The following is a 25,981-nucleotide window of genomic DNA, read 5'->3' as shown; positions in this document are numbered from 1 at the left end:
GCTCGTTCGGCGATTTATCAACAGGACTTGCGCCGTTACCACAGCCGCCGAGTTAAGTCCAGATCTTTTCAGGAAGGTGATCTAGTGCTCCGGCTCATCCAGGATCAAACTGATGCTCACAAGTTATCCCCACCTTGGGAAGGGCCATTTGTGGTCAGCAAGAACTTGAACAACGGGTCATATTACCTTATTGACGTTCGAGAGCACAAAGACTCACGTAAGTCGGAGGAGGAGACCCGGAGGCCGTGGAATATTGCTCATCTCCGGCCCTACTACACTTGAGCCATAGGCTCCATTGATGTACATATTTTGCCAATGTATATATTATGATAAATAATAAAGCAGGACCTCTGTCCTTTTCCCTTCTCCCAAGGTAAATTTGTCATTATCATTATCATCTTTTTATCACATGATCATTCGGGGGAGGCTCATATTTGATCCGGCTCAGCCTGTTATGATCCGCCTTACGATTCTATTCAAATCTAGCTGTTCAAAATTATGGTCACTAGGGGGCTTCCTGTTCAAACATAGGTCGTATTCAAAGCAAAGAGAACATAGCTGTCGATACCCTTTTGATTGGCACACTGCCGAGCTCACTTGGGGGCTTCTTGATCGTATTCGAATCATAGCTTAACCCCATTTGGGAACCGACTTTGATCGTATTCGAATCAGAGTTGTTAAAAAACTCTCAAGGTCATTAGGGGGCTTCCTGTTCAAACATAGGTCGTATTCGAACCAAAGAGAACACAACTGTTGGTACCCTCTTGATCGGCGCAACGCCAAAGCCATTGGGGGCTACATGATCGTATTCGAATCCTAGCTTAAACCCCTCTGGGGCGGTTCACTGATCGTATTCGAATCAACGGCCTTGCCATTATTACTTCTCTTTTTGGTTGTTCTCTTTGGAAGCCCCATTATTTGGCTTAAAGATTTTTCCTGAGGCTTACAACTATAAATATAATGTTTGCAGCCTGGTTCAATATTGACTGACGAGTCGTCAACCCTTAAACATAGATGTACTTTCCGTGTATCCAAATATCTGATCTTCATCATTACAGGGCGGGTCATATGAACCGGTGGAGCCAGTGATTTTTTTTATTATAGTTGTGTTTTCGTCAACCAGCTAATCTATGTTTATCACATTTTGACCTGCCTAGCAGCTTATTTGAAGGACAATTTTTTCAACAACAATCAAACTGTGTGCATAAATATGGCAAGGCGGCTTAACAATGTTACACATCAAAAACATGCACGATGGCATGGCCACAACAGAGTTATCTCTACCCTATTATAGGACTTATGAAGTCCAAATAGTTTGCATTGTTTTTAAACACCAGGTGCTGAGTCGCCATGACAGCTTCACCTTCAAGATTGACCGGAAGCGTCCGGGTTAGCCCTCTCCGCGCTTGTGTCCTCCTTTTCCTGGAAGGTTGATGATGACCAGTAAATGTTCTTTAAGGCTTCAAATTCTGCTTCATCATCAACAAGACCAGTCGGGTCAACTTTAGGAGCAAAGGTATGCTTACGAATCGGGGGAATCAGACTGGTCACGTCATATTCAGGTGTCGGAATCCTTCGAATTTTTTCATCGTAACCCGCCTGGTACTTGGTGTAATCTACTTCCGCGGCTACCAGAGTCGCCATGGGGTGTACCTCTTGGACACAGGCAAGGAAATCCGACTCTTCAAACGGCGTGACATCTTCCTTGAGACTTGGATAACCAATGGCGATATCCTCCGGGTCTAATTCAGGTAGCCAGGCCTTAGCCCGGCTTAGAGCATTTATGGCTCCGGATCTTGCAACTGACCGTCTCAATTCATTGATCCGTTGCGGAAGGACTGAAAGCTTACTCAAGACCCGTGGTAGGAGGGTTGGAATCTCATTGGATAAGGCCACCGAAGCAAGGGTACGTTGTGACCCGGTGTACAATTGTTCCACCAAGGTATACACGGCTTTCAGCTTCGTCAGCATGTTGTGGTTAAATTTGCCTTCTGGGGCCTGTACAAAGCATACTCAGGAAAGTTAAATTCTAGCATATATTCTATTGCACGGCTTAACACATGAATACAACAGCAAGGCGACTTACCGAAGATGGCTGCAACCATTCGGGAAATATGGCGCTTTAATCCGGACAACTCTCCAGTGACTTCTTCAAGAGCCGCTTCTGCTTTTTTAGCTCGACTTATCAAAGCGGTCTTCTCATCCGCCCAGGCTTTCTTTTCAGTTTCAAAATTTTTCTTCAGTTTCTCCTATTCAGAAACACTGAACTCGAACTTATTGTTGGCCTTCTCAACTTCTGACTCTTGGAATTCAAGGCGGCTCTTCAAATTGGTCACCTCTGATTCGAGTTGGCTTGTGGTAGCCTGTGCAAATATAAAATCAAGTAAGTTCTTTATGTAGTATTCAAAGTCCCAAGCACTTTGCCAGCAATAATACTTGGCATTTGGGGGCTAATGTCTTGCAGAGTTTTTCTGTTCTATGACGATTCATTATATGGTGATTCATATGAGTAAGTCCCAAGCATTTTGTAAACAATAACACTTGGCACTTGGGGGCTAATGCATATTGTTGTTTAAAGACCAATAAGAATTTCTCTATAAAGAGCCGTCTTAACCATATTGGTTAAACCGCCCCTTGGGGACTACATGGTAAGCCGGAAGTCTATTTTGTCTTCATTTATTTCTAAGTCTACAACATAAGCATCTTAAGCAGCAGACTTGGGGGCTAACATACTGAAGGATCATGAACAAAAGACAAAACGGGTTATACCTCGAATTTACGGTGCATCTGCTTCACCATATCAATTTCAAGATTCCGGCTGTTGTGCACTTGACCCATATAGCCAGAGAAGACATCTCCAATACTCATATGAGTATAATTGGTGACATCCATCTTGACTCGGCGCTGGTCCAGAAGTTCTTCATTGGCGGGGCATTTGGCCAGCACGGTTGGCCTCCCGGGTCAGTATGACCAGTTCCGGTGATCTCGACATCAGTATTGGAAGGATCAGCCGTCCGGGTTGGGCTTGGAGGTTGAGGATTTTCTGACCCGGAAGCACCTTGGTCAGTGGGCAAGTCACTAGGAGGTGACACATCTTGTGCTAGTTCTGTTGCGGCTCATGAGTGCTTAACTCCGGCATGGTTGTTTCCAGAACCAGTTCATCAGTGGTGACTCTTTCATCAGCCGGTTTATTATTTTTAACCCTCTTGCTGGGTTTAGCTTGACCACTGCATTCAAATAAAAGATTAATACAGAAGTAAGAAGATTACAATAACTACAAAAGTGAGTGGTTTATTATACCCTGGTACAGTCTTGAAAGTCGGCAGATTGGACTGCAATGACTCGCCGGAAGGAGGGGAAGTATCCTGATAATCTGAGTCAGAGGAATTGAGTGGTTGACGAAAGAGACCCGCTAAAGGATAAAACTTAGTTAAAATAGAGGTAACCTCGTTTCGGCGTTTCCTTGGAGTATTTGGTAAGCCGGAGGAGAGCTCCGCGTCCTTGCTGGTCCGGGTCTGCCTCCGGCTCTCATGAATTTGCCGCTTCAAAAGAAATTGAGGATCGTGATGAGCTAGAGGATGAGAAAATCTTACTTTCCGGGTCACTCTGCGGATTTTCTGTCTTGGCAAAGGCTCGGAGTCGGAGGAAAGGATAGTTACCTCGTCAGCCTTGCTACGGCTTGTCCCAGTGTCCTCCTGCTGATGATCAGTGTCAATAAGATGATTAAAGAATAAGCCAAGGGAGTCAAGGGCTACCTCTGACTCAGAAGAGTCTGACAGCCGAAGCAAGTCGGAAGCAGTAGCTTTCTTGCCCTTCCTTTGGGCAGCTTCCTTCCTGGCGGCTCTCTTTTCTTTCTTGGCTTTCTTAGCCGCTTCATGATCATATTTAACTTTCCAAAATTTATCACCCGCCTGCAAGGATTAATCATATTGTGAATATGGATGAAGCATTAAAGAAAATAAGGTAAACATTTTTATATGGGTGTTTTACCTTTGGAGCCGGGTTGTCTTTGCAGAACAGAGCGAGATCCACTCTGCCACAATCCGCCAGAGTCTCGTTGAGAAGAGATTTGGTCATGTCATCAACAACATGAGCAGGTAAGTCGACAGAGCTATGGCGCAGGGGGTCATTCTTGGCGCCAGTGTATTCACACATTAAGACGGTGCGGCGGCTTAATGGGATAACCCGCCAGGCAAGCCAGACTCGAACCAGGTCAATGCCCGTCAACCCATTCCCCAACAGAGCTTTAATCTTGGCTATGGTAGGAGAGAGGGATCTGCGTTCTGCGGTGGTAATCTTGTCAGGCAAGTGATGATTGGTGTCAAGCCGGAGGGCACGAAAGCCGGGCAGAGGATTCTCATGAGCCGAGGAGGTGTCCTTGCAGTAGAACCATGTCATGTTCCAATCTTTTGGATGGCTTGGCGGGTTGGCATAGGGGAAAAGTGCATCCTTGCGACGCTGAATTGAAATCCCACCAAGTCCCAAGCTCTGACCGCTGGCACACTCTGTCTGGTGGTCCAAATAGAAGAGCTCTCTGAAAAGTAGCAAGTTTGGTTCTTCACCAAGATAAACTTCGCTGAACACTTGGAAGTTGCAGATGTTAGACACGGAATTGGGTCCAATGTCTTGTGGGCGAAGGTCAAAAACTTCAGCACATCTCTGAAATTTTTTGAACTAGGAGGAGTAAAGCCCCAGTTCATATGATCAGTAAAGACAACCACCTCTCCGTCTTTGGGCTGAGGGATTTCTTTGTCCGGGTGAGGAGCACGGTAAGGCATGACTTCTTTCTTGGGCAGATAGCCGATTTTGACGAAGTCATCTAAGGAGCTGTCAGTAATAATGGATTTCACCCAATTGCAAGTGGTAGGTGCCTTGGGCGCCATTATGTTTGAAAACCTAAATGCAAGGTAAATAAGGCCGGTTCAAATCTAAGCCGGGCAGGAAAAACATTGCTGGAATGAACTATGGCGACTTATGAAGGGGCCTAATGGCATAAGGATATTTCCATCTGGGTTACGTAAGCCGCCATAAGTGTTTTAAAGCCATCAGTGTTATTTCAACTAATAGGGGAAGTTCAGGTTATCACTTTCTTAAGCCGGCAGTCAGAGCCGCCATGACTAGCAAGTTTAACAAGTTATGGATTTTTCCTAAGTATAGGATAAACAAGTTTCACAGTTTGCAGAAATTGTTTTGGATCAAACAAAGGTTTAGAAAAGAAAAATTACTAGACCTAAAAACAGAGCACAGACAAGTTCATGTGCTGTGATTAGGTTTTCCTACAAGCAAAGGTGGATTACTGCTACTCAAAATGGATGCGGAATACGAACCGCATCAGATTTATAGGATCTTTTGGATCTGACAAAGCTATGGCAAGAAAAATGCAGGAGCTCGGATGAACTGTGCCCGTACAGAGGAACGCGCTAGCTCTAATACAGATCTATGGCCCAGAAAGGGGAAGAACTTACTGCGATGGATCTATGGAGGAGGAGCGCTGCCGTTCTCTGGTCAAGATCAGGTCGATGCAGCGGCCAAGCTCGACGAGGATGAAGGGTGCAGTGGTGACAACGGCGGAGCTCTAGTGGAATATGGGGGCGAGAGGAAGAAGATGCGAAATGGAGAATGCAAGGAGACCTAGTCGGGTCTATTTATAAGGAAAGACCTGTGAAGTGGGCGCGAAAAACAAGGAGGCCGAAAAACATAGTTATCCAACTATAAAGGCGCCTCGATTTTCGGATGGTCATTAAGACAAAGATCCGTTAAGATATGTTGGACAAAGTATACATTTATGACAGGTGACGTCATGGCGGGTTTCCACAAATTTGAAGGATGACGTCATGGCGGGTTACATGAATCTTCTTAAATAAGAGGCGGAGAACTTTTTCTTAAATATTGAAGACTGACATGAACTAGTTCAAATCAGCCTGGGGCCTAATGTTGGGGATATAACTACTAGTATGACCCGCCGAAAGGAGCCGGGTTATACTTACAAGCATTCTTGAAGACAGAAGCTCAAGCTTGAAGACGGTGGCTTAGTAAAGGCCCAATGGCCCAGAGGTGACCTAAGGCCCGTAGTGTTAAACCGCCTTGATCATGTAACTTGTACTGTAAGGCAAGAAAGATTAGGAGACCGAGCCGGATACAATTTATAAGCCGGTCGAGACTCTGTAGAGCCGCTGGGCGTCAACCTCAGTATATAAGGGGCGGCGGTTCAAGACACGAAACAACTTCTCGAGAGCTAGGTCAAGCGATTCTGCTTCCTGGTTCTCAAGACATACATAATTCCAATCACATCTAGACGTAGGCTTTACCTTCATCGTAAGGGGCCGAACTAGTATAAACCTCTCGTGTCTCTTGTCCTGATTAATCCCTTCAAGCTTCCTAGTTGCGATGGCTCCACGACTAAGTCCTTTCACTAGGACATCTGACGTGACAATTCCATGACAAGGAGCACTGGCCATGATTGCGTGGATTCTTGAGGCAAGATCAGAGGATTTTCGTCTGGTATGGAACGACATCTAAGATCTAATCTCCTTAAATAGGCACCTTCCATACGATGTCAAGGGGTTATTTGCAAAAGCGCTTGGACCCTTCGTATTCGTTTGCCACATGGAAGCTAAGGCGATGGAGGCACAGAAGCCGAAGGGTATGGCATTTAATGTAAAACTGAGCTGTTTGAAAGATTCACCTTACCAAGACCGAAGATGTAAAAGCCGAATATAGTCCTTCGGCTCAGATACTTTGAAATACTCGGAGGAGGAACCCTCCTTTCAATGTCGAAGACAATGTGCGCACCGGATACATCGTCATTGAAGACTTGTTCGGGGGCTACTAAGGGAATCCTAGATTAGGGGGTCCTCGGGCGTCCGGGCTATGGGACATGGGCCGGACTCATGGGCCGTGAAGATACAAGATGGAAGGCTCTCCCCCGTGTCCGGATGGGACTCTCCTTGGCGTGGAAGGCAAGCTTGGCATACGGATATGAAGATTCCTTTCTTTGTAAATCGACTCTGTATAGCCCTAGCCTCCCCAAGTGTCTATATAAACCGATCATAATCATACAGGCTAGACATCTAGGGTTTAGCCTCTATGATCTCGAGGTAGATCAACTCTTGTAACCCCTATACTCATCAAAGTCAATCAAGTATGAAGTAGGGTATTACCTCCATCGATAGGGCCCGAACCTGGGTAAACATTGTGTCCCCTGCCTCCCTGTTACCTTCGATCCTTAGACGCACAGTTTGTGACCCCCTACCCGAGATCTGCCGGTTTTGACACCGACAGCGGCAACACCTTCAAGAAGGGAATGAGCTTCACCATCGCCGGTCCATCCGAAGATAGAATAGGTTTTCAACCCGTCCAACACTCACCGCCACTGAACACCACACCCCGGCTACCATGCCGTCCATACGACCATGGTTACCGGGCAACACCAAGCCACGGGCTGTGCCCATGAGCACCGTGCTACCACCACCAGGGCCGCCGCCCCGGCATCGAAGACCTTGACACCACCTCACCCGAGACCTGCCGCCATCCCAACCAAGGAGACGAGTGGAAAGGCCCCACCTTTCGTACCCCTGGGCGCCCCCAGCACTGAGACCCAATAGGCCGGTGAAAACTGGCCTCCATCGACCCGTCCTGCTTATCTGCAAGACCCTAAATTCTTGGGTTTCTTAAGCCTCTACATACCATGAAAGGATCCCAAAATCACAATGAACAAGAACAATAAGAAAAGGAATAAATAGGTTATTTTTAACATGTTACCAAATTCCTGACATATGAGGGATGAAAGTCAATTTGGTGCATCGAAATCCCCAACCTAGACCTAATAAGAGCAAGTTTTCGATCTTCACACTTCAAGATTAAAGAACCAAACCAAGAACCATAAAAATTAATGAACCCTAGAAAAATTAAGGGGGTTAGAAGGGAATAAAGAAGAGGATGAGAGGATTAACAATACATAATCAGGGGAGAGGGACGTCGGGGAAGGATTTGTTGCAGTCGCCACTCACCACCAAGCTCGCGTCACTACTGCTCCGGGGTTGGACAGGGCCTGTGATAGGGAGAGGGAGGGGGAGGGACGTTGGCTATGCCACCTCTGGTTAAGCTATCTTTCCATCCACCCATGTGTCGGTGTTATCGCCTCCACGACCATGATTTGAGGGAGAGATAGGCATTCAGGTCGAGAGGAAGGGGGTGGAGGCCCAGGTAATTGTCCATCGCTCGTACGAGAAGAAACCAGCTTAAAATCGGGCCAAGCCATGCAGGCATCCAACCTTACATGTGGGGCTATGAGCGCTGAATATAGCATCGATTCACTAGGAGCCTCCGTTTCAAGGGAGCTTGGAGTTTCAGGAGATATCTATATTTATAGAGTCTCATTAGGGCTTAATGTAAAACCACCACTAGGTGATGCAAATTTGCATCATGCAGTCCGCTACCCAAACGTAGAAACCCTGAGCGTGCAGCAAACCCGCATGGAAGTTCCACGCGCGCTGCACATCCGCGTCACCTCTGCCTCGCAGCCACCGCGTCACCATGGAGTGCACCTCCATCATTGACCCCACAGCACCTACCAGACTCACCGCGCCTCGTCCACTCGACTCCCTGCCACCAAGGCCGCCCGCCGTGCCATGTTTGCATCACCATGAATCACTGCCACAACACAACAGTGTTGGGGAATGTAGCAATAATTCAAAATTTTCCTATGTGTCACCAATATCAATCTAGGAGATACTAGCAACGAGAGAGAGAGAGGGAGTGCATCTTCATACCCTTGAAGATCGCTAAGCGGAAGCGTTACAAGAACGCGGTTGATGAAGTCGTACTCGCGGCGATTCAAATCGCGGAAGATCTGATCTAGCGCCGAATGGACGGCGCCTTCGCGTTCAACACACGTACATCCCAGGGACGTCTCCTCCTTCTTGATCCAGCAAGGGGAGAGGAGAAGTTGAGGGAGAGCTCCGGCAGCACGACGACATGGTGGTGGAGCTTGTGGTATTCCTGTAGGGCTTCGCCAAGCACTACGGTGGTGGAGGAAGAGTTGGAGGAGGGAGGGGCTGCGCCAGGGAAGGGGTGGTGCAGCCCTCCCACCCTCCCTCTATTTATAGGGTGAAGGGGAGAGGGGGCCGACCCCTCTAGATCCCATATAGAGGGGGGCGGTGGCTAGGAGGGGGAGACTTGCCCCCCAAGCAAGGTGGAGGCGCCCCCCTCCCCTAGGTTTCCAACCCTAGGCACCGTGGGCCCTTGGGGGGGGCACCAGCCCACTAGGGGGCTGGTTCCCACCCATATTCAGCCCATTAAGTCCCCGAGGCAGGTGGCCCCACCCGGTGGACCTCCGAACACCTTTTGGTGGTCCCGGTACAATACCGATAACCCCCGAAACCATTCTGGCGACTGAAACTGGACTTCCCATATATAAATCTTCACCTCCGGACCATTCCGGAACTCCTCATGAAGTCCGGGATCTCATCTGGGACTCCGAACAACCTTCGGTAACCACATACAATTTCCCATAAGAACTCTAGCATCACCGAACCTTAAGTGTGTAGACCCTATGGGTTAGGGAACCATGCAGACATGACCGAGACGTTCTCCGGCCAATAACCAACAGCGGGATCTAGATACCCATGTTGGCTCCCACATGTTCCACGATGATCTCATCAGATGAACCACGATGTCGGGGATTCAATTAATCTCGTACATAATTCCCTTAGTCAATCGGTATGTTACTTGCCCTAGATTCAATCGTCGGTATCCCAATACCTCGTTCAATCTCGTTACCGGCAAGTCACTTTAGTCATTCCGTGATGCATGATCCCGTGACTAACTGCTTAGTCACATTGAGCTCATTATGATGATGCATTACCGAGTGGGCCCAGAGATACCTCTCCGTCATACGGAGTGGCAAATCCCAGTCTCGATTCGTGCCAACCCAACAGACACTTTCGGAGATACCTGTAGTGCACCTTTATAGCAACCCAGTTACATTGTGACGTTTGGTACACCCAAATTATTCCTACGGTATACGGGAGTTGCACAATCTCATGGTCTAAGGAAATGATACTTGACATTAGAAAAGCTCTTAGCAAACGAACTACACACTACTAGGGAAAACCCTAGTAGTAGCGCGGGTTTTGAGGCTAGCAGCAGCGCGGGTGGCCGCTCTACTAATAAGGCGCTATAGCTAACTCATAGTAGTAGCGCGGCCCTAACCCGCGCTACTACTGTTGATGATATCAGCAGCGCTTTTTGTGAACGCGCTACTATTAACTAGCTGTAGCAATTTCGCCATCCCTCGCTACTGCTATATCTTTCATCATTTTTCCATTACCCCTTTCCCTTTCAGTTCTCCTTTTAGATACTAGATACTAGGTACTGCTAGTAGATATCAAATTCATAAACCATTACTAGGTAGTACTCCCTTCGTTCCAAATTACTCGTCGTGGTTTTAGTTCAAACCACGACGAGTAATTTGGAACAAAGGGAGTACTAGATAACAATTTCATGCATAGCCAACATGCATCCTCAAGCAGTACAAGGTCATATCAACGGCCATCATCATATGTAGTTCTAGATGATATCGGCGACGATCACCATATGTAGTTCTAGATGATATAGCCACACACACATATGTAGTTCTAGATGATATAGCCACACACACATATGTAGTTCTAGATGATATAGCCACACACACATATGTTGTTCTAGATGATATCGAAGACAATCATCATCCTCAAGCCTGGGCGGTTGGTGTTCCTGATAGTAATTAGGGTGGCCTGTCCAACACGAAGATTCTTGCCATCGAGGAATTTCTTCCACCCAACCGAGTTTAAGTGTGTGCGACCGTTCGTGTCCACGCGGTAAGTACAGGTTGTGACGGAGCCCCTTGCAGTAAGGTGTAGTCCAGCTGAGCCTTCTTCATCAGGCTCGATACCATAACTCACAGATATGCTCTTTGCCAATTTCTGAATAAGAAAAACATATCAATTAATAAGCATGTGATCGAACTCTACACTAAAACATATCATCGACTAGATTCCACACAACATACCATATCATTGGACTGTACACTAAGTAATTCACACTATTAATTTGCATTTGTAAGTATAACATACCATATCATGTCGATCAACCATGGTATTTATCAAGCGTGTCACGAATGGCACCCCGACAAAGTCAGCATGTGGCGGAATTATGTCCCACAGGTTGGACACCTCCTCCTCACTCAGCCTTGTTCTTTGAGCTACGATGGCTTCATGAAGTGGGTCCTCATCATCTTCATCGAGTGGGTCCTCATTATCTTCATCATCTTCATCATCTTCGTCATCTTCATCATCTTCCACCAGGTTGAGATAAATGACAGCTAGCTTGGGTCTTTCTGCTCGGAAGTTGAAGCTGATCAACTCACCACCAGTAAGATGCATGCGAGCGACGAAACGGGCCCATCCATCTCCTCCAATCTGCGACATATTGCGTCCTTTCTCGACCTCCATAGTGTACGGCCCCCCAGGAGCCTCAAATGTCATAGTGTCTCCTGTCAGCTTGTTGAATTTCAACCTCACATTGCATGGGACGATCTGTGTAAAATAAGCAAAATGACACAATGCAGTAATGCCAACACTAAAAATAAAATAGTTATTACATTTCATCTAATTTCTTACCGCTGCATGACGAAAACTCGGCTGGAAGTAGATGCCGAACAGCTTGCCAGTTGCAAGGCTGCTGGCGCATCTTGACTTGCACAGTCGACATAGTGGTGGTGGTGGTGGCGCCATTCTTCCCAAAGTAATATGAGCAAAGGATTAACGATCAACTAAATCAAAATGTTCTAAGTGAACTAAATCAACTAGCCTACTAAATCAACTAAATCATATCAACTAAATCAAAATGTTCTCTAAATCAACTAGCCTACTAAATCAACTAAATCATATCAACTAAATCAAAATGTTGCATATGAACTAGCCTACTAAATCAACTAAATCAAAATGTTCTAAGTCAACTAAATCAACTAGCCTTCTAAATCAACTAAATCAAAATGTTCTAAGTCAACTAAATCAACTAGCCTACTAAATCAACTAAATCATATCAACTAAATCAAAATGTTGCATATGAACTAGCCTACTAAATCAACTAAATCAAAATGTTCTAACTCAACTAAATCAACTAGCCTACTAAATCAATTAAATCAAAATGTTCTAAATCAACTAAATCAACTAGCCTAATAAATCAACTAAATCAAAATGTTATAAATCAACTAAATGAACTAGTCTACTAAATCAACTAAATCAAAATGTTCTAAGTCAACTAAATTAACTAAATGAATTAGCCTACTAAATCAACTAAATAAAAATGTTCTAAGTCAACTAAATCAACTAGCCTACTAAATCAACTAAATTATATCAACTAAATCAAAATGTTCTAAGTCAACTAAATCAACTAGCCTACTAAATCAACTAAATTATATCAACTAAATCAAAATGTTGCATATGAGCAGGAGGGAGAAGGAGGGGCGACTCGAGGAGGGAGAAGAGAGTAGGATGGAGGAGGAAGGCGGAGCGAGGAGGGGCCGGCCGGCGCGGCCAGTTGAGGGAGGACGGAGGAGGAAGGCGGAGCGAGGAGGGGCTGGCCGGCGTGGCCAGTTGAGGGAGGACGGAGGAGGAAGGCGGAGCGAGGAGGGGCCGGCTAGCGGCGAGTGGAGAGGGAGGACGGAGGAGGAGGCCGGTACTGAGTCCAGCAAGGAGGAGGAGGTGACGGCGCGCGGCACAGACGGAGGAGGGGCGACGGGGGTGGACCGGCGCGCGGCGCAGACGGATCGGAGAGGATTGAGTGGCTGTGTGTGTGAGTGGATCGGAATGGAGGAGATGGGGAGATGAATGGCTTAGCAGTAGCGCACTTTAGGAAAAGACGCTACTGCTAAGCTATCTAGCAGCAGCGCCTTTCACAATAAAGCGCTACTGCTACGTGTCAGCATGTAAAAATAGACTTTGTTCAATATATAAAAATACATTGATCATCAACGATCTTTTTGTGTACAATCTGATTTGTCAATATGAGTCCTCATCGGTTTAGGAACATGTGAAGACTCATATTGCAGCCACAAATTCTACACATAGAGTTCAATGAAGATCAAGTGCTTGTCAAAGTTTTAGAAGTAACATATTTAAGGTGGTAGAAACTCTCTTCACGGAGCAAGGTGGGACTAAATTTTTGTAGGAAACTTAGCAGTAGCGCTTATCTGAGAAATGCGCTGCTACTATGCTACGTAGCAGCAGCGCGCATCGCTATAACGCGTTGCTGCTATAACTAGCCTCGCGGCGGCCTCGTAGGAATTATAGCAGCAGCGCGTCTTTGGGAGGACGCGCTACTGCTATATTTGTCTCAGCAGCAAGTTTCGTCTGTGCGCGCTACTGCTAGTTAGCAGCAGTGAGTTATTTTGAAGCGCACTGCTGATAAGATTCTGTGTATAGGCTTTTCCCTAGTAGTGACACGATCTTGTGCTATGCTTAGGATTGGGTCTTGTCCATCACATCATTCTCCTAATGATGTGATCCCGTTATCAATGACATCCAATGTCCATGGTTAGGAAACCATAACCATCTATTGATCAACGAGCTAGTCAACTAGAGGCTCACTAGGGACGTGTTCTGGTCTATGTATTCACACATGTATTACGGTTTCCAGTTAATACAGTTATAGCATGAACAATAGACAATTATCTTGAACAAGGAAATATAATAATAACCATTTCATTATTGCCTCTATGGCATATTCCCAACAATCTCCCACTTGCACTAGAGTTAATAATCTAGTTCACATCACTATGTGATTGTAATGAATCCAACACCCATGGGGTTTGATCATATCTCGCTTGTGAGAGAGGTTATTAGTCAACGGGTCTGAACCTTTCAGATCTGTGTGTGCTTTACAAATCTCTATGTCATCTTGTAGATGCAGATACCACACGCTATTTGGAGCTATTCCAAATAATTGTTCTACTATATGAATCCGGTTTACTATTCATAGTCATCCAGATTAGTATCAAAGTTTGTATCGACGTCACCCTTTACGATGAACTATTTTACCACCTCCATAATCGAGAAAATTCCTTAGTCCACTAGTTACTAAGGATAAGTTTGACTGCTGTCCTGTGATCCATTCCTGGATCACTCTTGTACCCCTTGACTGACTCATGGCAAGGCACAGTTCAAGTGCAGTACACAACATAGCATACTGTAGACCCTACGTCTCAAGCATAGGGGACGATCTTCGTCCTTTCTCTCTCTTCTGCTGTGGTCAGATCTTGAGTCTTACTCAATACTCACACCTTATAACACAGCCAAGAACTCCTTCTTTGCCGATCTATTTTGAACTCCTTCAAAATCTTGTCACGGTATGTGTTCATTTGAAAGTACTATTAAATGTTTTTGATCTATCCTTATAGATCTTGATGCTCAATGTTCAAGTAGCTTAATCCAGGTTTTCCATTGAAAATCACCTTTCAAACAAACCTATATGCTTTCCAGAAATTCTACCTCATTTTCGATCAACAATATGTCAACAACATATATTCATCAGAAATTCTATAGTGCTCTCACTCACTTCTTTGGACATACAAGTTTCTCATAAACTTTGTATAAACCCAAAATCTTTGATCATCTCATCAAAGCGTATATTCCAACTCCGAGATGCTTACTCCAGTCCTTAGAAGGATCCTTGGAGCTTTGCATACTTGTTAGCATCGTTTAGGATTGACAAAACCTTCTGGTTGTATCACATACAACCTTTCCTCAAGAAAATCGTTGAGGAAACAATGTTTTGACATCCCATCTGCAAGATTTCATAAATAATGCAGTAACTGCTAATATAATTCCAACAAACTCTTAGCATCGCTACTAGTGAGAAAGTCTCATCGCAGTCAACTCCTTGAACTTGTCGGAAAACATCTTAGCGACAAGTCGAGCTTTCTTAATGGTGACACTTACCATCATTATACGTCTTCCTTTTAAAATCCATCTGTACCCAACAGCCTTACAACCATCAAGTAGTTCTTCCAAAGTCTATACTTTCTTTTCATAAATGGATCCTCTCTCGGATTTTATGGCTTCGAGCCATTCATCGGAATCCGGGCCCACCATCGCTTCTCCATAGCTCGTAGCTTCATTGTTGTCTAGCAACATTATAACGCCCCGAGACCGATGCGCCAGGTGTCTTCCAATTATTCACCGTCGTTGCCATGTCATTTGCTTGCGTGTTGCATTTTGCCATGTCATCATGTACATGTTTTTCAAAACTTGCATTCGTCCGGCTCCTCCCAGTTCTTTCTGTTGTCCGTTCTAAGCCCAACCACACTCGCACGCGCCCGCAGCACCTCCAAAATATTATTTAATAAGTGGCATAAAAATGTTCTTGGAATGGGTTGAAAGTTGGCGTGCGGTCTTATTATAGTGTAGGTAGACCGCCTGTCAAGTTTCGTCGCATTCGTAGCTCGTTTGATAGCCCAACCATTAAACATATAGCGGTACCGTTGCCGGTACCTTCATCGGACGTTTTCGGTCTATGAAAACCCTTCTCGGGCTGCACATCTCTTCTCTCCTCAAAGCCTAGCCCCTCTACACAACCCACCTAGGACTGCCTAGACACCCCTCCGTTCTGGACCATCGGATCGTGATCCAATGCCCGAAATCATCCCCCAAACCCTAACCCTGCCTATAAAAGGAGAACCCCCTTCCAAATTTAGACATTCCTTCTTCCCCTTCTTGTTGTCCGCGCCCCCAACCCGTGGGCCAGCCACCTCACCGACCGGCCCAGTCAGCCTCGCCCTAGCTCAGATCCATCGGCCCAAGAAGCCCATGGGTGAGCCCACCTAAACCCCGCCCAGTGCACGTTATAACTATCCAGTGCTCACATTTTTTTCTTCTGAAAATTCGGCCAAGTCCCTGAAATATCATCTCATGTGTGCATGTTTGACTTGTGATAACTTGATGCTCGTGACTCCGTTTTGCGTGCATGATATGTCAAAATGTTCATCTCAGAGTCCTCTTCGTGATGGAGTAGTTTTCATCCATGTTAGGGTTCACCTTGATGTCTTAATCTTCATTGCAAAACTGCTATGTGATATGAAATGCTGAAATCTGCTGATTGTTAACATCATTTATGCATCTCGTGAGTGCTATAACTTTGTCTCTGTTGATGCTATGGTGATGATCTTGATATGCACATGTTCTGCTCTTCATTTTGGTGCTGTTGCATTCATGTTAGGGTGCATCTTGACATATTAATCCCTGTTGCAAAAGTGCATGTTGCTGTTAACTGCTGAAAACTGTTGTAACTTGCTGATTTGTCATTTTTGTTGCATTTTGTGTGTGCATCCTATGAGCATGATGTCTACATGTTTAGGAGCAAAATTATGCCATCTTTACAGGGGTGAAATCCATGTATTTTTATAGCCCTTTAGTGAGTGAATCAAGCTTGTGAAGTGGGCTACTTGCTGTTAACTTTCTGTCAATGCTGAAACTGCTATATCATGATGCCATGTTTGCTTGATGCTACCATTTAATCCATGCTTTATCTGGATATTCTTAGTTGACATGTTTTGTTGCCTATTTTATGCTCTATCATGCCATGCTTTTGGATGCCTAATATATTCCCGGTAGCATATGTTTTCATTGCCATGAACATGCCTATACACTGTTCCAGATTGCTGTTAACTTCATGATGCTATGTTGTGAGCTTGATATTAGTTAATCTGTGCCTATTCTGGAGATGCTCCAATTACATGTTTTGAAGTATGCTATGATTAATTTGTTCACATGCCATGTTTGCTAATTTTGGATGTAATATGCCTCTGTTCCATGCTTGCAAACATGCTATGATAATGTTTCTCTTTTACACTTGCTGAAACTGTTTCAACATTCAATCTTGCCATGTTGTTTCCCACTTATCCATGAGACATATGTAGATGATACTTTGAGGTTATTTGCTCTTTGTTATGTGTACTTTGATTCCATGCCCTTGGTTGCGATATAAACTTGTTGTAGCTTATCTCTTTCTTGCTCTCAAGTTGCCATCATATTAACCCTGCTCATGTATATGTCCCTATGTTATAAAGTTGCATATTGCATTGATCATATTGGTTTAATCTTGATGCCTATGAACCTGAACCTTAATGATATTTGAAGTATGTTATCTGTACATGAAGTGCATTTCAAGTTTGTGTTGATATGATTCTTGTAGCATGTTGTTTTGATGTTTGTAAAGTGCGTACTGCTGTTTTGGGCAGATTGTTGTTCTATCTTGTTTGGAGTGTATGTGTTGCACTGTTGCACCGTTTTGAGCATGCTCTATATGAAGATTGCTTAGAATTGCATGTAGTTGCACCATGTCATGTTGAATCCTTGTTTTGAGTGGGTTTGCTTGATGTTTGGATGCATTTTGCATCAATGCCATGTTTAACTTGTTTTGCTCATATCTTCTAGGCCGTAGCTCCGAATGAACTTTATATGAAACTTGACTATAATTTCATGTAGATCATCTTGGTGCATCTGAATTTGCTGTTTAAGAACTTGAACATAAGGTTTATTCAGATCTAGACCAATTTCGAAATTTGCATATGAGGACTTATCGGATTTGTTATATGTTGTTCCGGCCTCATTTAAACTTGCTTTGATGTGTTGTTCTTGTATGCATTATCTATTGCCATGAGTAGCATCATATATCCTTGTCATGCATCATACTTGGTTGAGCATCATGTCATGTTTATGTGTTGTGTGTTTACATGTTGTTTGCTTCTTTCCGGTTGTGCTTCTTCTCGATAGTTCCTGTTTCGTTGCAATCGTGAGGATTCGTTCGTCTACGCTTGGTTCGTCTTCGTCCGTTCGTTTTCTTCATGGACTCGTTCTTCTTCCTAGCGGGATTTCAGGCAAGATGACCGTTATCCTGGATCTCACTACTATCATTGCTATGCTAGTTGCTTCGTTCTATTGCTATGCTGCGCTACCTATCACTTGTTTATCAAGCCTCCCAAATTGCCATGTCAGCCTCTAACCATGTTCCTTGATTTTGCGTCCCTAACACGGTGAGGGGTATGGGACCCTCTTGACAGTTCGCTTTAAATAAAACTCTTCCAGCAAGGCCCAACATTGGTTTTCCCATTTGCCTAATGACAGCTAAAATTTAAATAGGGGATTTTCTCCGGACCCCTAGTTTCTTAATAAACCCCCCGGGCCAGTGCTCCTCTGAGTGTTGGTCCAAACCGTCAACCGCCAGGGGCAACTCTGGATTTGGCCTACCGGAAGTTTGGACAATCCCTTGTTCCCTGAGAACGAGATACGTGTGGCTCCTATTGGGATTTGTCGGCACACCAGGAGGTATTGCTGGTTTTTGTTTTACCATTGTCGAAATGTCTTGTGCACCGGGACCCCGAGTCTAATCGGATGTCCCACGATGAAGGATTGTCTCCGCGGATCGTGAGCTTGTGATGGGCTAAGTTCGGACACCCCAGCAGGGTTTAAACTTTCGAAAGCCGTGCTCGCGGTTATGTGGCAGATGGGAATTTGTTAATATCCGGTTGTAGAGAACTTGACAGCAGACTCAAATTAAAATACCCAACCGCGTGTGTGACCGTGATGGTCTCTTTTCAAGTGGGCCGAGAAGAGAAAATGGCGGTGTTATGTTTGAACGTAAGTAGTTCAGGATCACTTCTTGATCATTACTAGTATGTGACTGTTTGCGTAGCTTCCCATCTCATTCTTGTATTCGTAAGTTAGCCACCATACATGATTAATCGCTTGCTACAACCTTACCACTTATCCTTTCCACACCCATTAAGCTTTGCTAGTCTTGATACCCATGGTAATGGGATTGATGAGTCCTCGTGGCTCAAAGATTACTACAACAATAGTTGCAGCTATAGGTAATGCGATGATCATGACGCGAGAGCGATGTTTACTTGTTTTGGAGTTCTTCTTCTGCTTCTTCTTCGATCAGGGGATAGGTTCCAGGTCGGCAGCCTGGGCTAGAAGGGTGGATGTCGTTTGAGTTTCTGTTTGTGTTTCATCCATAGTCGGATGTTGCTCTTATGTACGATGATGTTGTATTCGTGTGGCATTGTATGCCTCTTGTATGTATCCCCAACTATTAGGTAATGGTACTATGTAATGATATCCACCTTGCAAAAGCGTCTCCAATATGCGCTTCTATCCTTGGTGGGACCTTCGAGTTCCTTTAGGATAGGGTCGCATATTGGACGTGACAAACATGACCTCCAAGATAGGATTATGTACCACTCTGAAGTAGTACGCATCCTTGTCGACCTACGAGGTTTGGTAGTGACTTGATACAAAGTTTCATGATCACTATCATCAGCTTCCACTTCAATTGGTGTAGGCGCCATAGGAACAACTTCCTGTGCCCTACTACACACTAGTTGAAGTGATGGTTCAATAACCTCATCAAGTCCCCACCATCCTCCCACTCAATTCTTTCAAGAGAAACTTTTCCTCGAGAAAGGACCCGTTTCTAGAAACAATCGCTTTTGCTTCTGGATCTGGAATAGGAGGTATACCCAACTATCTTGGGTGTCCTATGAAGATGCATTTATCCGCTTTGGGTTCGAGCTTATTAGGCTAAAACTTTTCCACATAAGCAACACAACCCCAAACTTTTAAGAATGACAGCTTAGGTTTCTCTAAACCATAGTTCATACGGTGTCATCTCAACGGAATTACGTGGTGCCCTATTTAAAGTGAATGCGGTTATCTCTAATGCCTAACCCGTAAACGATAGTGGTAATTCGATAAGAGACATCATGGTATACACCATATCCAATAGGGTGCAGTTATGATTTTTGGACACACCATCACGCTATGGTGTTCCAGGCGGTATTAGCTGTAAAACAATTTCCACAATGTCTTAATTGTGTACCAAACTCGTAACTCAGATATTCATCTCTATGATCATATCATAGACATTTTATCCTCTTGTTACGACGATCTTCAACGTCACTCTGATATTACTTGAACCTTTCAATAATTCAGGCTTGTGTTTCATCAAGTAAATATACTTAGAATATACTCAAATCATCTATGAAGTAAGAGCATAACGATATTCACTGCGTGCCTCAGCACTCATTGGATTGCACACATCAAATGTACTACTTCCAACAAGTTGCTCTCTTATTCCATCTCACTAAAAACGAGGTCTTTCAGTCATCTTGCCCATGTGGTATGATTTGTGAAGGAAATATGCCCTAGAGGCAATAATAAAGTTATTATTTATTTCCTTATATCATGATAAATGTTTATTATTCATGCTAGAATTGTATTAACCAGAAACATGATACAGGTGTGAATACATAAACAAACTTAATGTCACTAGTATGCCTCTACTTGACTAGCTCATCAATCAAAGATGGTTATGTTTCCTAACCATAGACATGAGTTGTCATTTGATTAACGGGATCACATCATTAGTAGAATGATGTGATTGACTTGACCCATTCCGTTAGCTTAGCACTTGATTGTTTAGTATGTTGCTATTGCTCTCTTCATGACTTATACATGTTCCTACAACTATGAGATTATGCAACTCCCGTTTATCGGAGGAACACTTTGTGTGCTACCAAACATCACAACGTAACTGGGTGATTATAAAGGAACTCTACAGGTGTCTCCAAAGGTACATGTTGAGTTGGCGTATTTCGAGATTAGGTTTTGTCACTCCGATTGTCGGAGACGTATCTCTGGGCCCTCTCGGTAATGCACATCACTATAAGCCTTGCAAGCAATGTAACTAATGAGTTACTTATGGAATGATGCATTACATAACGAGTAAAGAGACTTGCCGGTAACGAGATTGAACTAGGTATTGAGATACCGACGATCGAATCTCGGGCAAGTAACATACCGATGACAAAGGGAACAACATATGTTGTTATGCGGTTTGACCGATAAAGATCTTCATAGAATATGTAGGAGCCAATATGAGCATCCAGGTTCCGCTATTGGTTATTGACCAGAAACGTGTCTCAGTCATGTCTACATAGTTCTCGAACCCGTAGGGTCCGCACGCTTAAGGTTTCGATGACAGTTATATTATGAGTTTACGAGTTTTGATGTACCAAAGGTTGTTCGGAGTCCCGGATGTGATCACGGACATGACAAGGAGTCTCGAAATGGTTGAGACATAAAGATCGATATATTGGACGACTATATTTGTACACCAGAAAGGTTCCGGGTGAGATTGGGACAATACCGGAGCTCCGGGAGGTTATCGGAACCCCCCGGGAGGTATATGGGCCTTATTGGGCCTTAGTGGAAAGGAGGGGAAAGGAGCAAGGGAGGGGGCGCCCCCCAAGCCCAATCCGAATTGGGAGGGGGGCCGGGCCCCCTTTCCTTCCTCCCTCCTTCCTCTTCCTTCCGTCTCCCTCTCCTAATAGGAAAGGGGGAGTCCTATACTCCCGGTGGGAGTTGGACACCCCCCTAGGGTGTGCCACCCCCCTTAGCCGGCCCTCTCCTACACTCCTTTATATACGGGGAGGGGGGCACCCCATAGACAACAATTGATCTCTTGATCTCTTAGCCGTGTGCGGTGCCCCCCTCCACCATAGTCCTCCTCGCTAATATTGTAGCAGTGCTTAGGAGAAGTTGTGCGATGGTAGAACATCAAGATCGCCACCATGCTGTCATGCTGACGGAACTCTCCCTTGACACTCGACAGGATCGGAGTTCGAGGGACGTCATCGAGCTGAACGTGTGCTAGAACTCGGAGGTGCCGTAGTTTCGGTGCTTGGTCGGTCGGGCCGTGAAGACGTACGACTACATCAACTGCGTTGTTCTAACGCTTCCGCTTTTGGTCTACGAGGGTATGTGGACACACTCTCCCCTCTCGTTGCTATGCATCACCATGATCTTGCGTGTCCGTAGGATTTTTTATGAAATTACTACGTTCCCCAACAGTGGTATCAGAGCCAGGTTTTATGCGTAGATGTTATATGCACGAGTAGAACACTAGTGAGTTGTGGGAGATACAAGTCATACTTCTTACCAGCATGTCATACTTTGGTTCAGCGATATTGTTGGATGAAGCGGCCCGGACCGACATTACGCGTACGCTTACGTGAGACTGGTTCTACCGACGTGCTTTGCACACAGGTGGCTGGCGGGTGTCAATTTCTCCAACTTTAGTTGAACCGAGTGTGGCTACGCCCGGTCCTTGCGAAGGTTAAAACAACACTAACTTGATGAACTATTGTTGTGGTTTTGATGCGTAGGTAAGAACAATTCTTGCTCAGCCCGTAGCAGCCACGTAAAATTTGCAACAACAAAGTAGAGGACGTCTAACTTGTTTTTGCAGGGCATGTTGTGATGTGATATGGTCAAGATGTGATGCTATATTTTATTGTATGAGATGATCATGTTTTGTAACCGAGTTATCGGCAACTGGCAGGAGCCATATGGTTGTCGCTTTATTGTATGAAATGCAAGCGCCCTGTAATTGCTTTACTTTATCACTAAGCGGTAGCGATAGTCGTAGAAGCAATAGATGGCAAAACGACAATGATGCTACGATGGAGATCAAGGTGTCATGCCGATGACGATGGTGATCACGACGGTGCTTTGGAGATGGAGATCACAAGCACAAGATGATGATGGCCATATCATATCACTTATATTCATTGCATGTGATGTTTATCCTTTATGCATCTTATCTTGCTTTGATTGACGGTAGCATTTTAAGATGATCTCTCACTAATTATCAAGAAGTGTTCTCCCTGAGTATGCACCGTTGCGAAAGTTCTTCGTGCTGAGACACCACGTGATGATCGGGTGTGATAGGCTCTACGTTCAAATACAACGAGTGCAAAATAGTTGCACACGCGGAATACTCAGGTTAAACTTGACGAGCCTAGCATATACAGATATGGCCTCGGAACACGGAGACCGAAAGGTCGAACGTGAATCATATAGTAGATATGATCAACATAGTGATGTTCACCATTAAAAACTACTCCATCTCACGTGATGATCGGACATGGTTTAGTTGATTTGGATCACGTGATCACTTAGATGACTAGAGAGATGTCTGTCTAAGTGGGAGTTCTTTAGTAATATGATTAATTGAACTTAAATTTATCATGAACTTAGTACCTGATAGTATTTTGCTTGTCTATGTTTGTTGTAGATAGATGGCTCGTGCTGTTGTTCCGTTGAATTTTAATGCGTTCCTTGAGAAAGCTAAGTTGAAAGATGATGGTAGCAATTACACGGACTGGGTCCGTAACTTGAGGATTATCCTCATTGCTGCACAGAAGAATTACATCCTGGAAGCACCGCTGGGTGCCAGGCCTGCTGCAGATGCAACTGACGACGTTAAGAACGTCTGGCAGAGCAAAGCTGATGACTACTCGATAGTTCAGTGTGCCATGCTTTACGGCTTAGAACCGGGACTTCAACGACGTTTTGAACGTCATGGAGCATATGAGATGTTCCAGGAGTTGAAGTTAATATTTCAAGCAAATGCCCGGATTGAGAGATATGAAGTCTCCAATAAGTTCTATAGCTGCAAGATGGAGGAGAATAGTTCTGTCAGTGAACATATACTCAAAATGTCTGGGTATAATAATCACTTGATTCAACTGGGAGTTAATCTTCCTGATGATAGTGTCATTGACAGAATTCTTCAATCACTGCCACCAAGCTACAAGAGCTTCGTGATGAACTATAATATGCAAGGGATGGACAAGACTATTCCCGAGCTCTTCGCAATGCTAAAGGCTGCGGAGGTAGAAATCAAGAAGGAGCATCAAGTGTTGATGGTCAATAAGACCACCAGTTTCAAGAAAAAGGGTAAAGGGAAGAAGAAGGGGAACTTCAAGAAGAACAGCAAACAAGTTGCTGCTCAAGAGAAGAAACCCAAATCTGGACCTAAGCCTGAGACTGAGTGCTTCTACTGCAAGCAGACTGGTCACTGGAAGCGGAACTGCCCCAAGTATTTGGCGGATAAGAAGGATGGCAAGGTGAACAAAGGTATATGTGATATACATGTTATTGATGTGTACCTTACTAATGCTCGCAGTAGCACCTGGGTATTTGATACTGGTTCTGTTGCTAATATTTGCAACTCGAAACAGGGACTACGGATTAAGCGAAGATTGGCTAAGGACGAGGTGACGATGCGCATGGGAAATGGTTCCAAAGTCGATGTGATCGCGGTCGGCACGCTACCTCTACATCTACCTTCGGGATTAGTTTTAGACCTGAATAATTGTTATTTGGTGCCAGCGTTGAGCATGAACATTATATCTGGATCTTGTTTGATGCGAGATGGTTATTCATTTAAATCAGAGAATAATGGTTGTTGTATTTATATGAGTAATACCTTTTATGGTCATGCACCCTCGAAGAGTGGTCAATTTTTATTAAATCTTGATAGTAGTGATACACATATTCATAATGTTGTAGCCAAAAGATGCAGAGTTGATAATGATAGTGCAATTTATTTGTGGCACTGCCGTTTGGGTCATATTGGTGTAAAGAGCATGAAGAAATTCCATACTGATGGACTTCTGGAATCACTTGATTATGAATCACTTGGTACTTGCGAACCGTGCCTCATGGGCAAGATGACTAAAATGCCGTTCTCCGGAACTATGGAGCGAGCAACTGATTTGATGGAAATCATATATACTGATGTGTGTGGTCCAATGAATATTGAGGCTCGCAGCGGTTATCGTTATTTTCTCACCTTCACAAATGATTTGAGCAGATATGGGTATATCTACTTAATGAAACACAAGTATGAAACATTTGAAAAGTTCAAAGAATTTCAGAGTGAAGTGGAAAATCATCGTAACAAGAAAATAAAGTTTCTATGATCTGATCGTGGAGGAGAATATTTGAGTTACGAGTTTGGTTTACATTTGAAACAATGCGGAATAGTTTCGCAACTCATGCCACCCGGAACACCACAACGAAATGGTGTGTCCGAACGTTGTAATCATACTTTACTAGATATGGTGCGATCTATGATGTCTCTTACTGATTTACCGCTATCGTTTTGGGGTTATGCTTTAGAGACGGCTGCATTCACGTTAAATAGGGCACCATCAAAATCCGTTGAGACGACGCCTTATGAACTGTGGTTTGGCAAGAAACCAAAGTTGTCGTTTCTTAAAGTTTGGGTCTGCGATGCTTATGTGAAGAAACTTCAACCAGATAAGCTCGAACCCAAATCGGAGAAATGTGTCTTCATAGGATACCCAAAAGAGACTATTGGGTACACCTTCTATCACAGATCTGAAGGCAAGACTTTTGTTGCTAAATTCAGATCCTTTCTAGAAAAGGAGTTTCTCTCGAAAGAAGTGAGTGGGAGGAAAGTAGAACTTGATGAGGTAACTGTACCTGCTCCCTTATTGGAAAGTAGTTCATCACAGAACCGGTTCCTGTGACAACTACACCAATCAGTGAGGAAGCTAATGATATTGATCATGAAACTTCAGATCAAGTTACTACCAAACCTCGTAGGTCAACCAGAGTAAGATCCGCACCAGAGTGGTATGGTAATCCTATTCTGGAAGTCATGTTACTTGACCATGGTGAACCTACGAACTATGAGGAAGCGATGATGAGCCCAGATTCCGCAAAATGGCTTGAGGCCATGAAATCTGAGATGGGATCCATGTATGAGAACAAAGTATGGACTTTGGTTGACTTGCCCGATGATCGGCAAGCCATCGAGAATAAATGGATCTTCAAGAAGAAGACTGACGCTGATGGTAATGTAACTGTCTACAAAGCTCGACTTGTTGCGAAAGGTTTTCGACAAGTTCAAGGGGTTGACTACGATGAGACTTTCTCACCCGTAGCGATGCTTAAGTCTGTCCGAATCATGTTAGCAATTGCCGCATTTTATGATTATGAAATATGGCAAATGGATGTCAAAACTGCATTCCTGAATGGATTTCTGGAAGAAGAGTTGTATATGA

Source organism: Triticum aestivum, chromosome 3B (assembly GCF_018294505.1).
Source record: "Triticum aestivum cultivar Chinese Spring chromosome 3B, IWGSC CS RefSeq v2.1, whole genome shotgun sequence".
In the NCBI taxonomy this organism is placed as follows: domain Eukaryota; kingdom Viridiplantae; phylum Streptophyta; class Magnoliopsida; order Poales; family Poaceae; genus Triticum; species Triticum aestivum.
Note: the sequence above shows the minus strand (reverse complement) of the source record.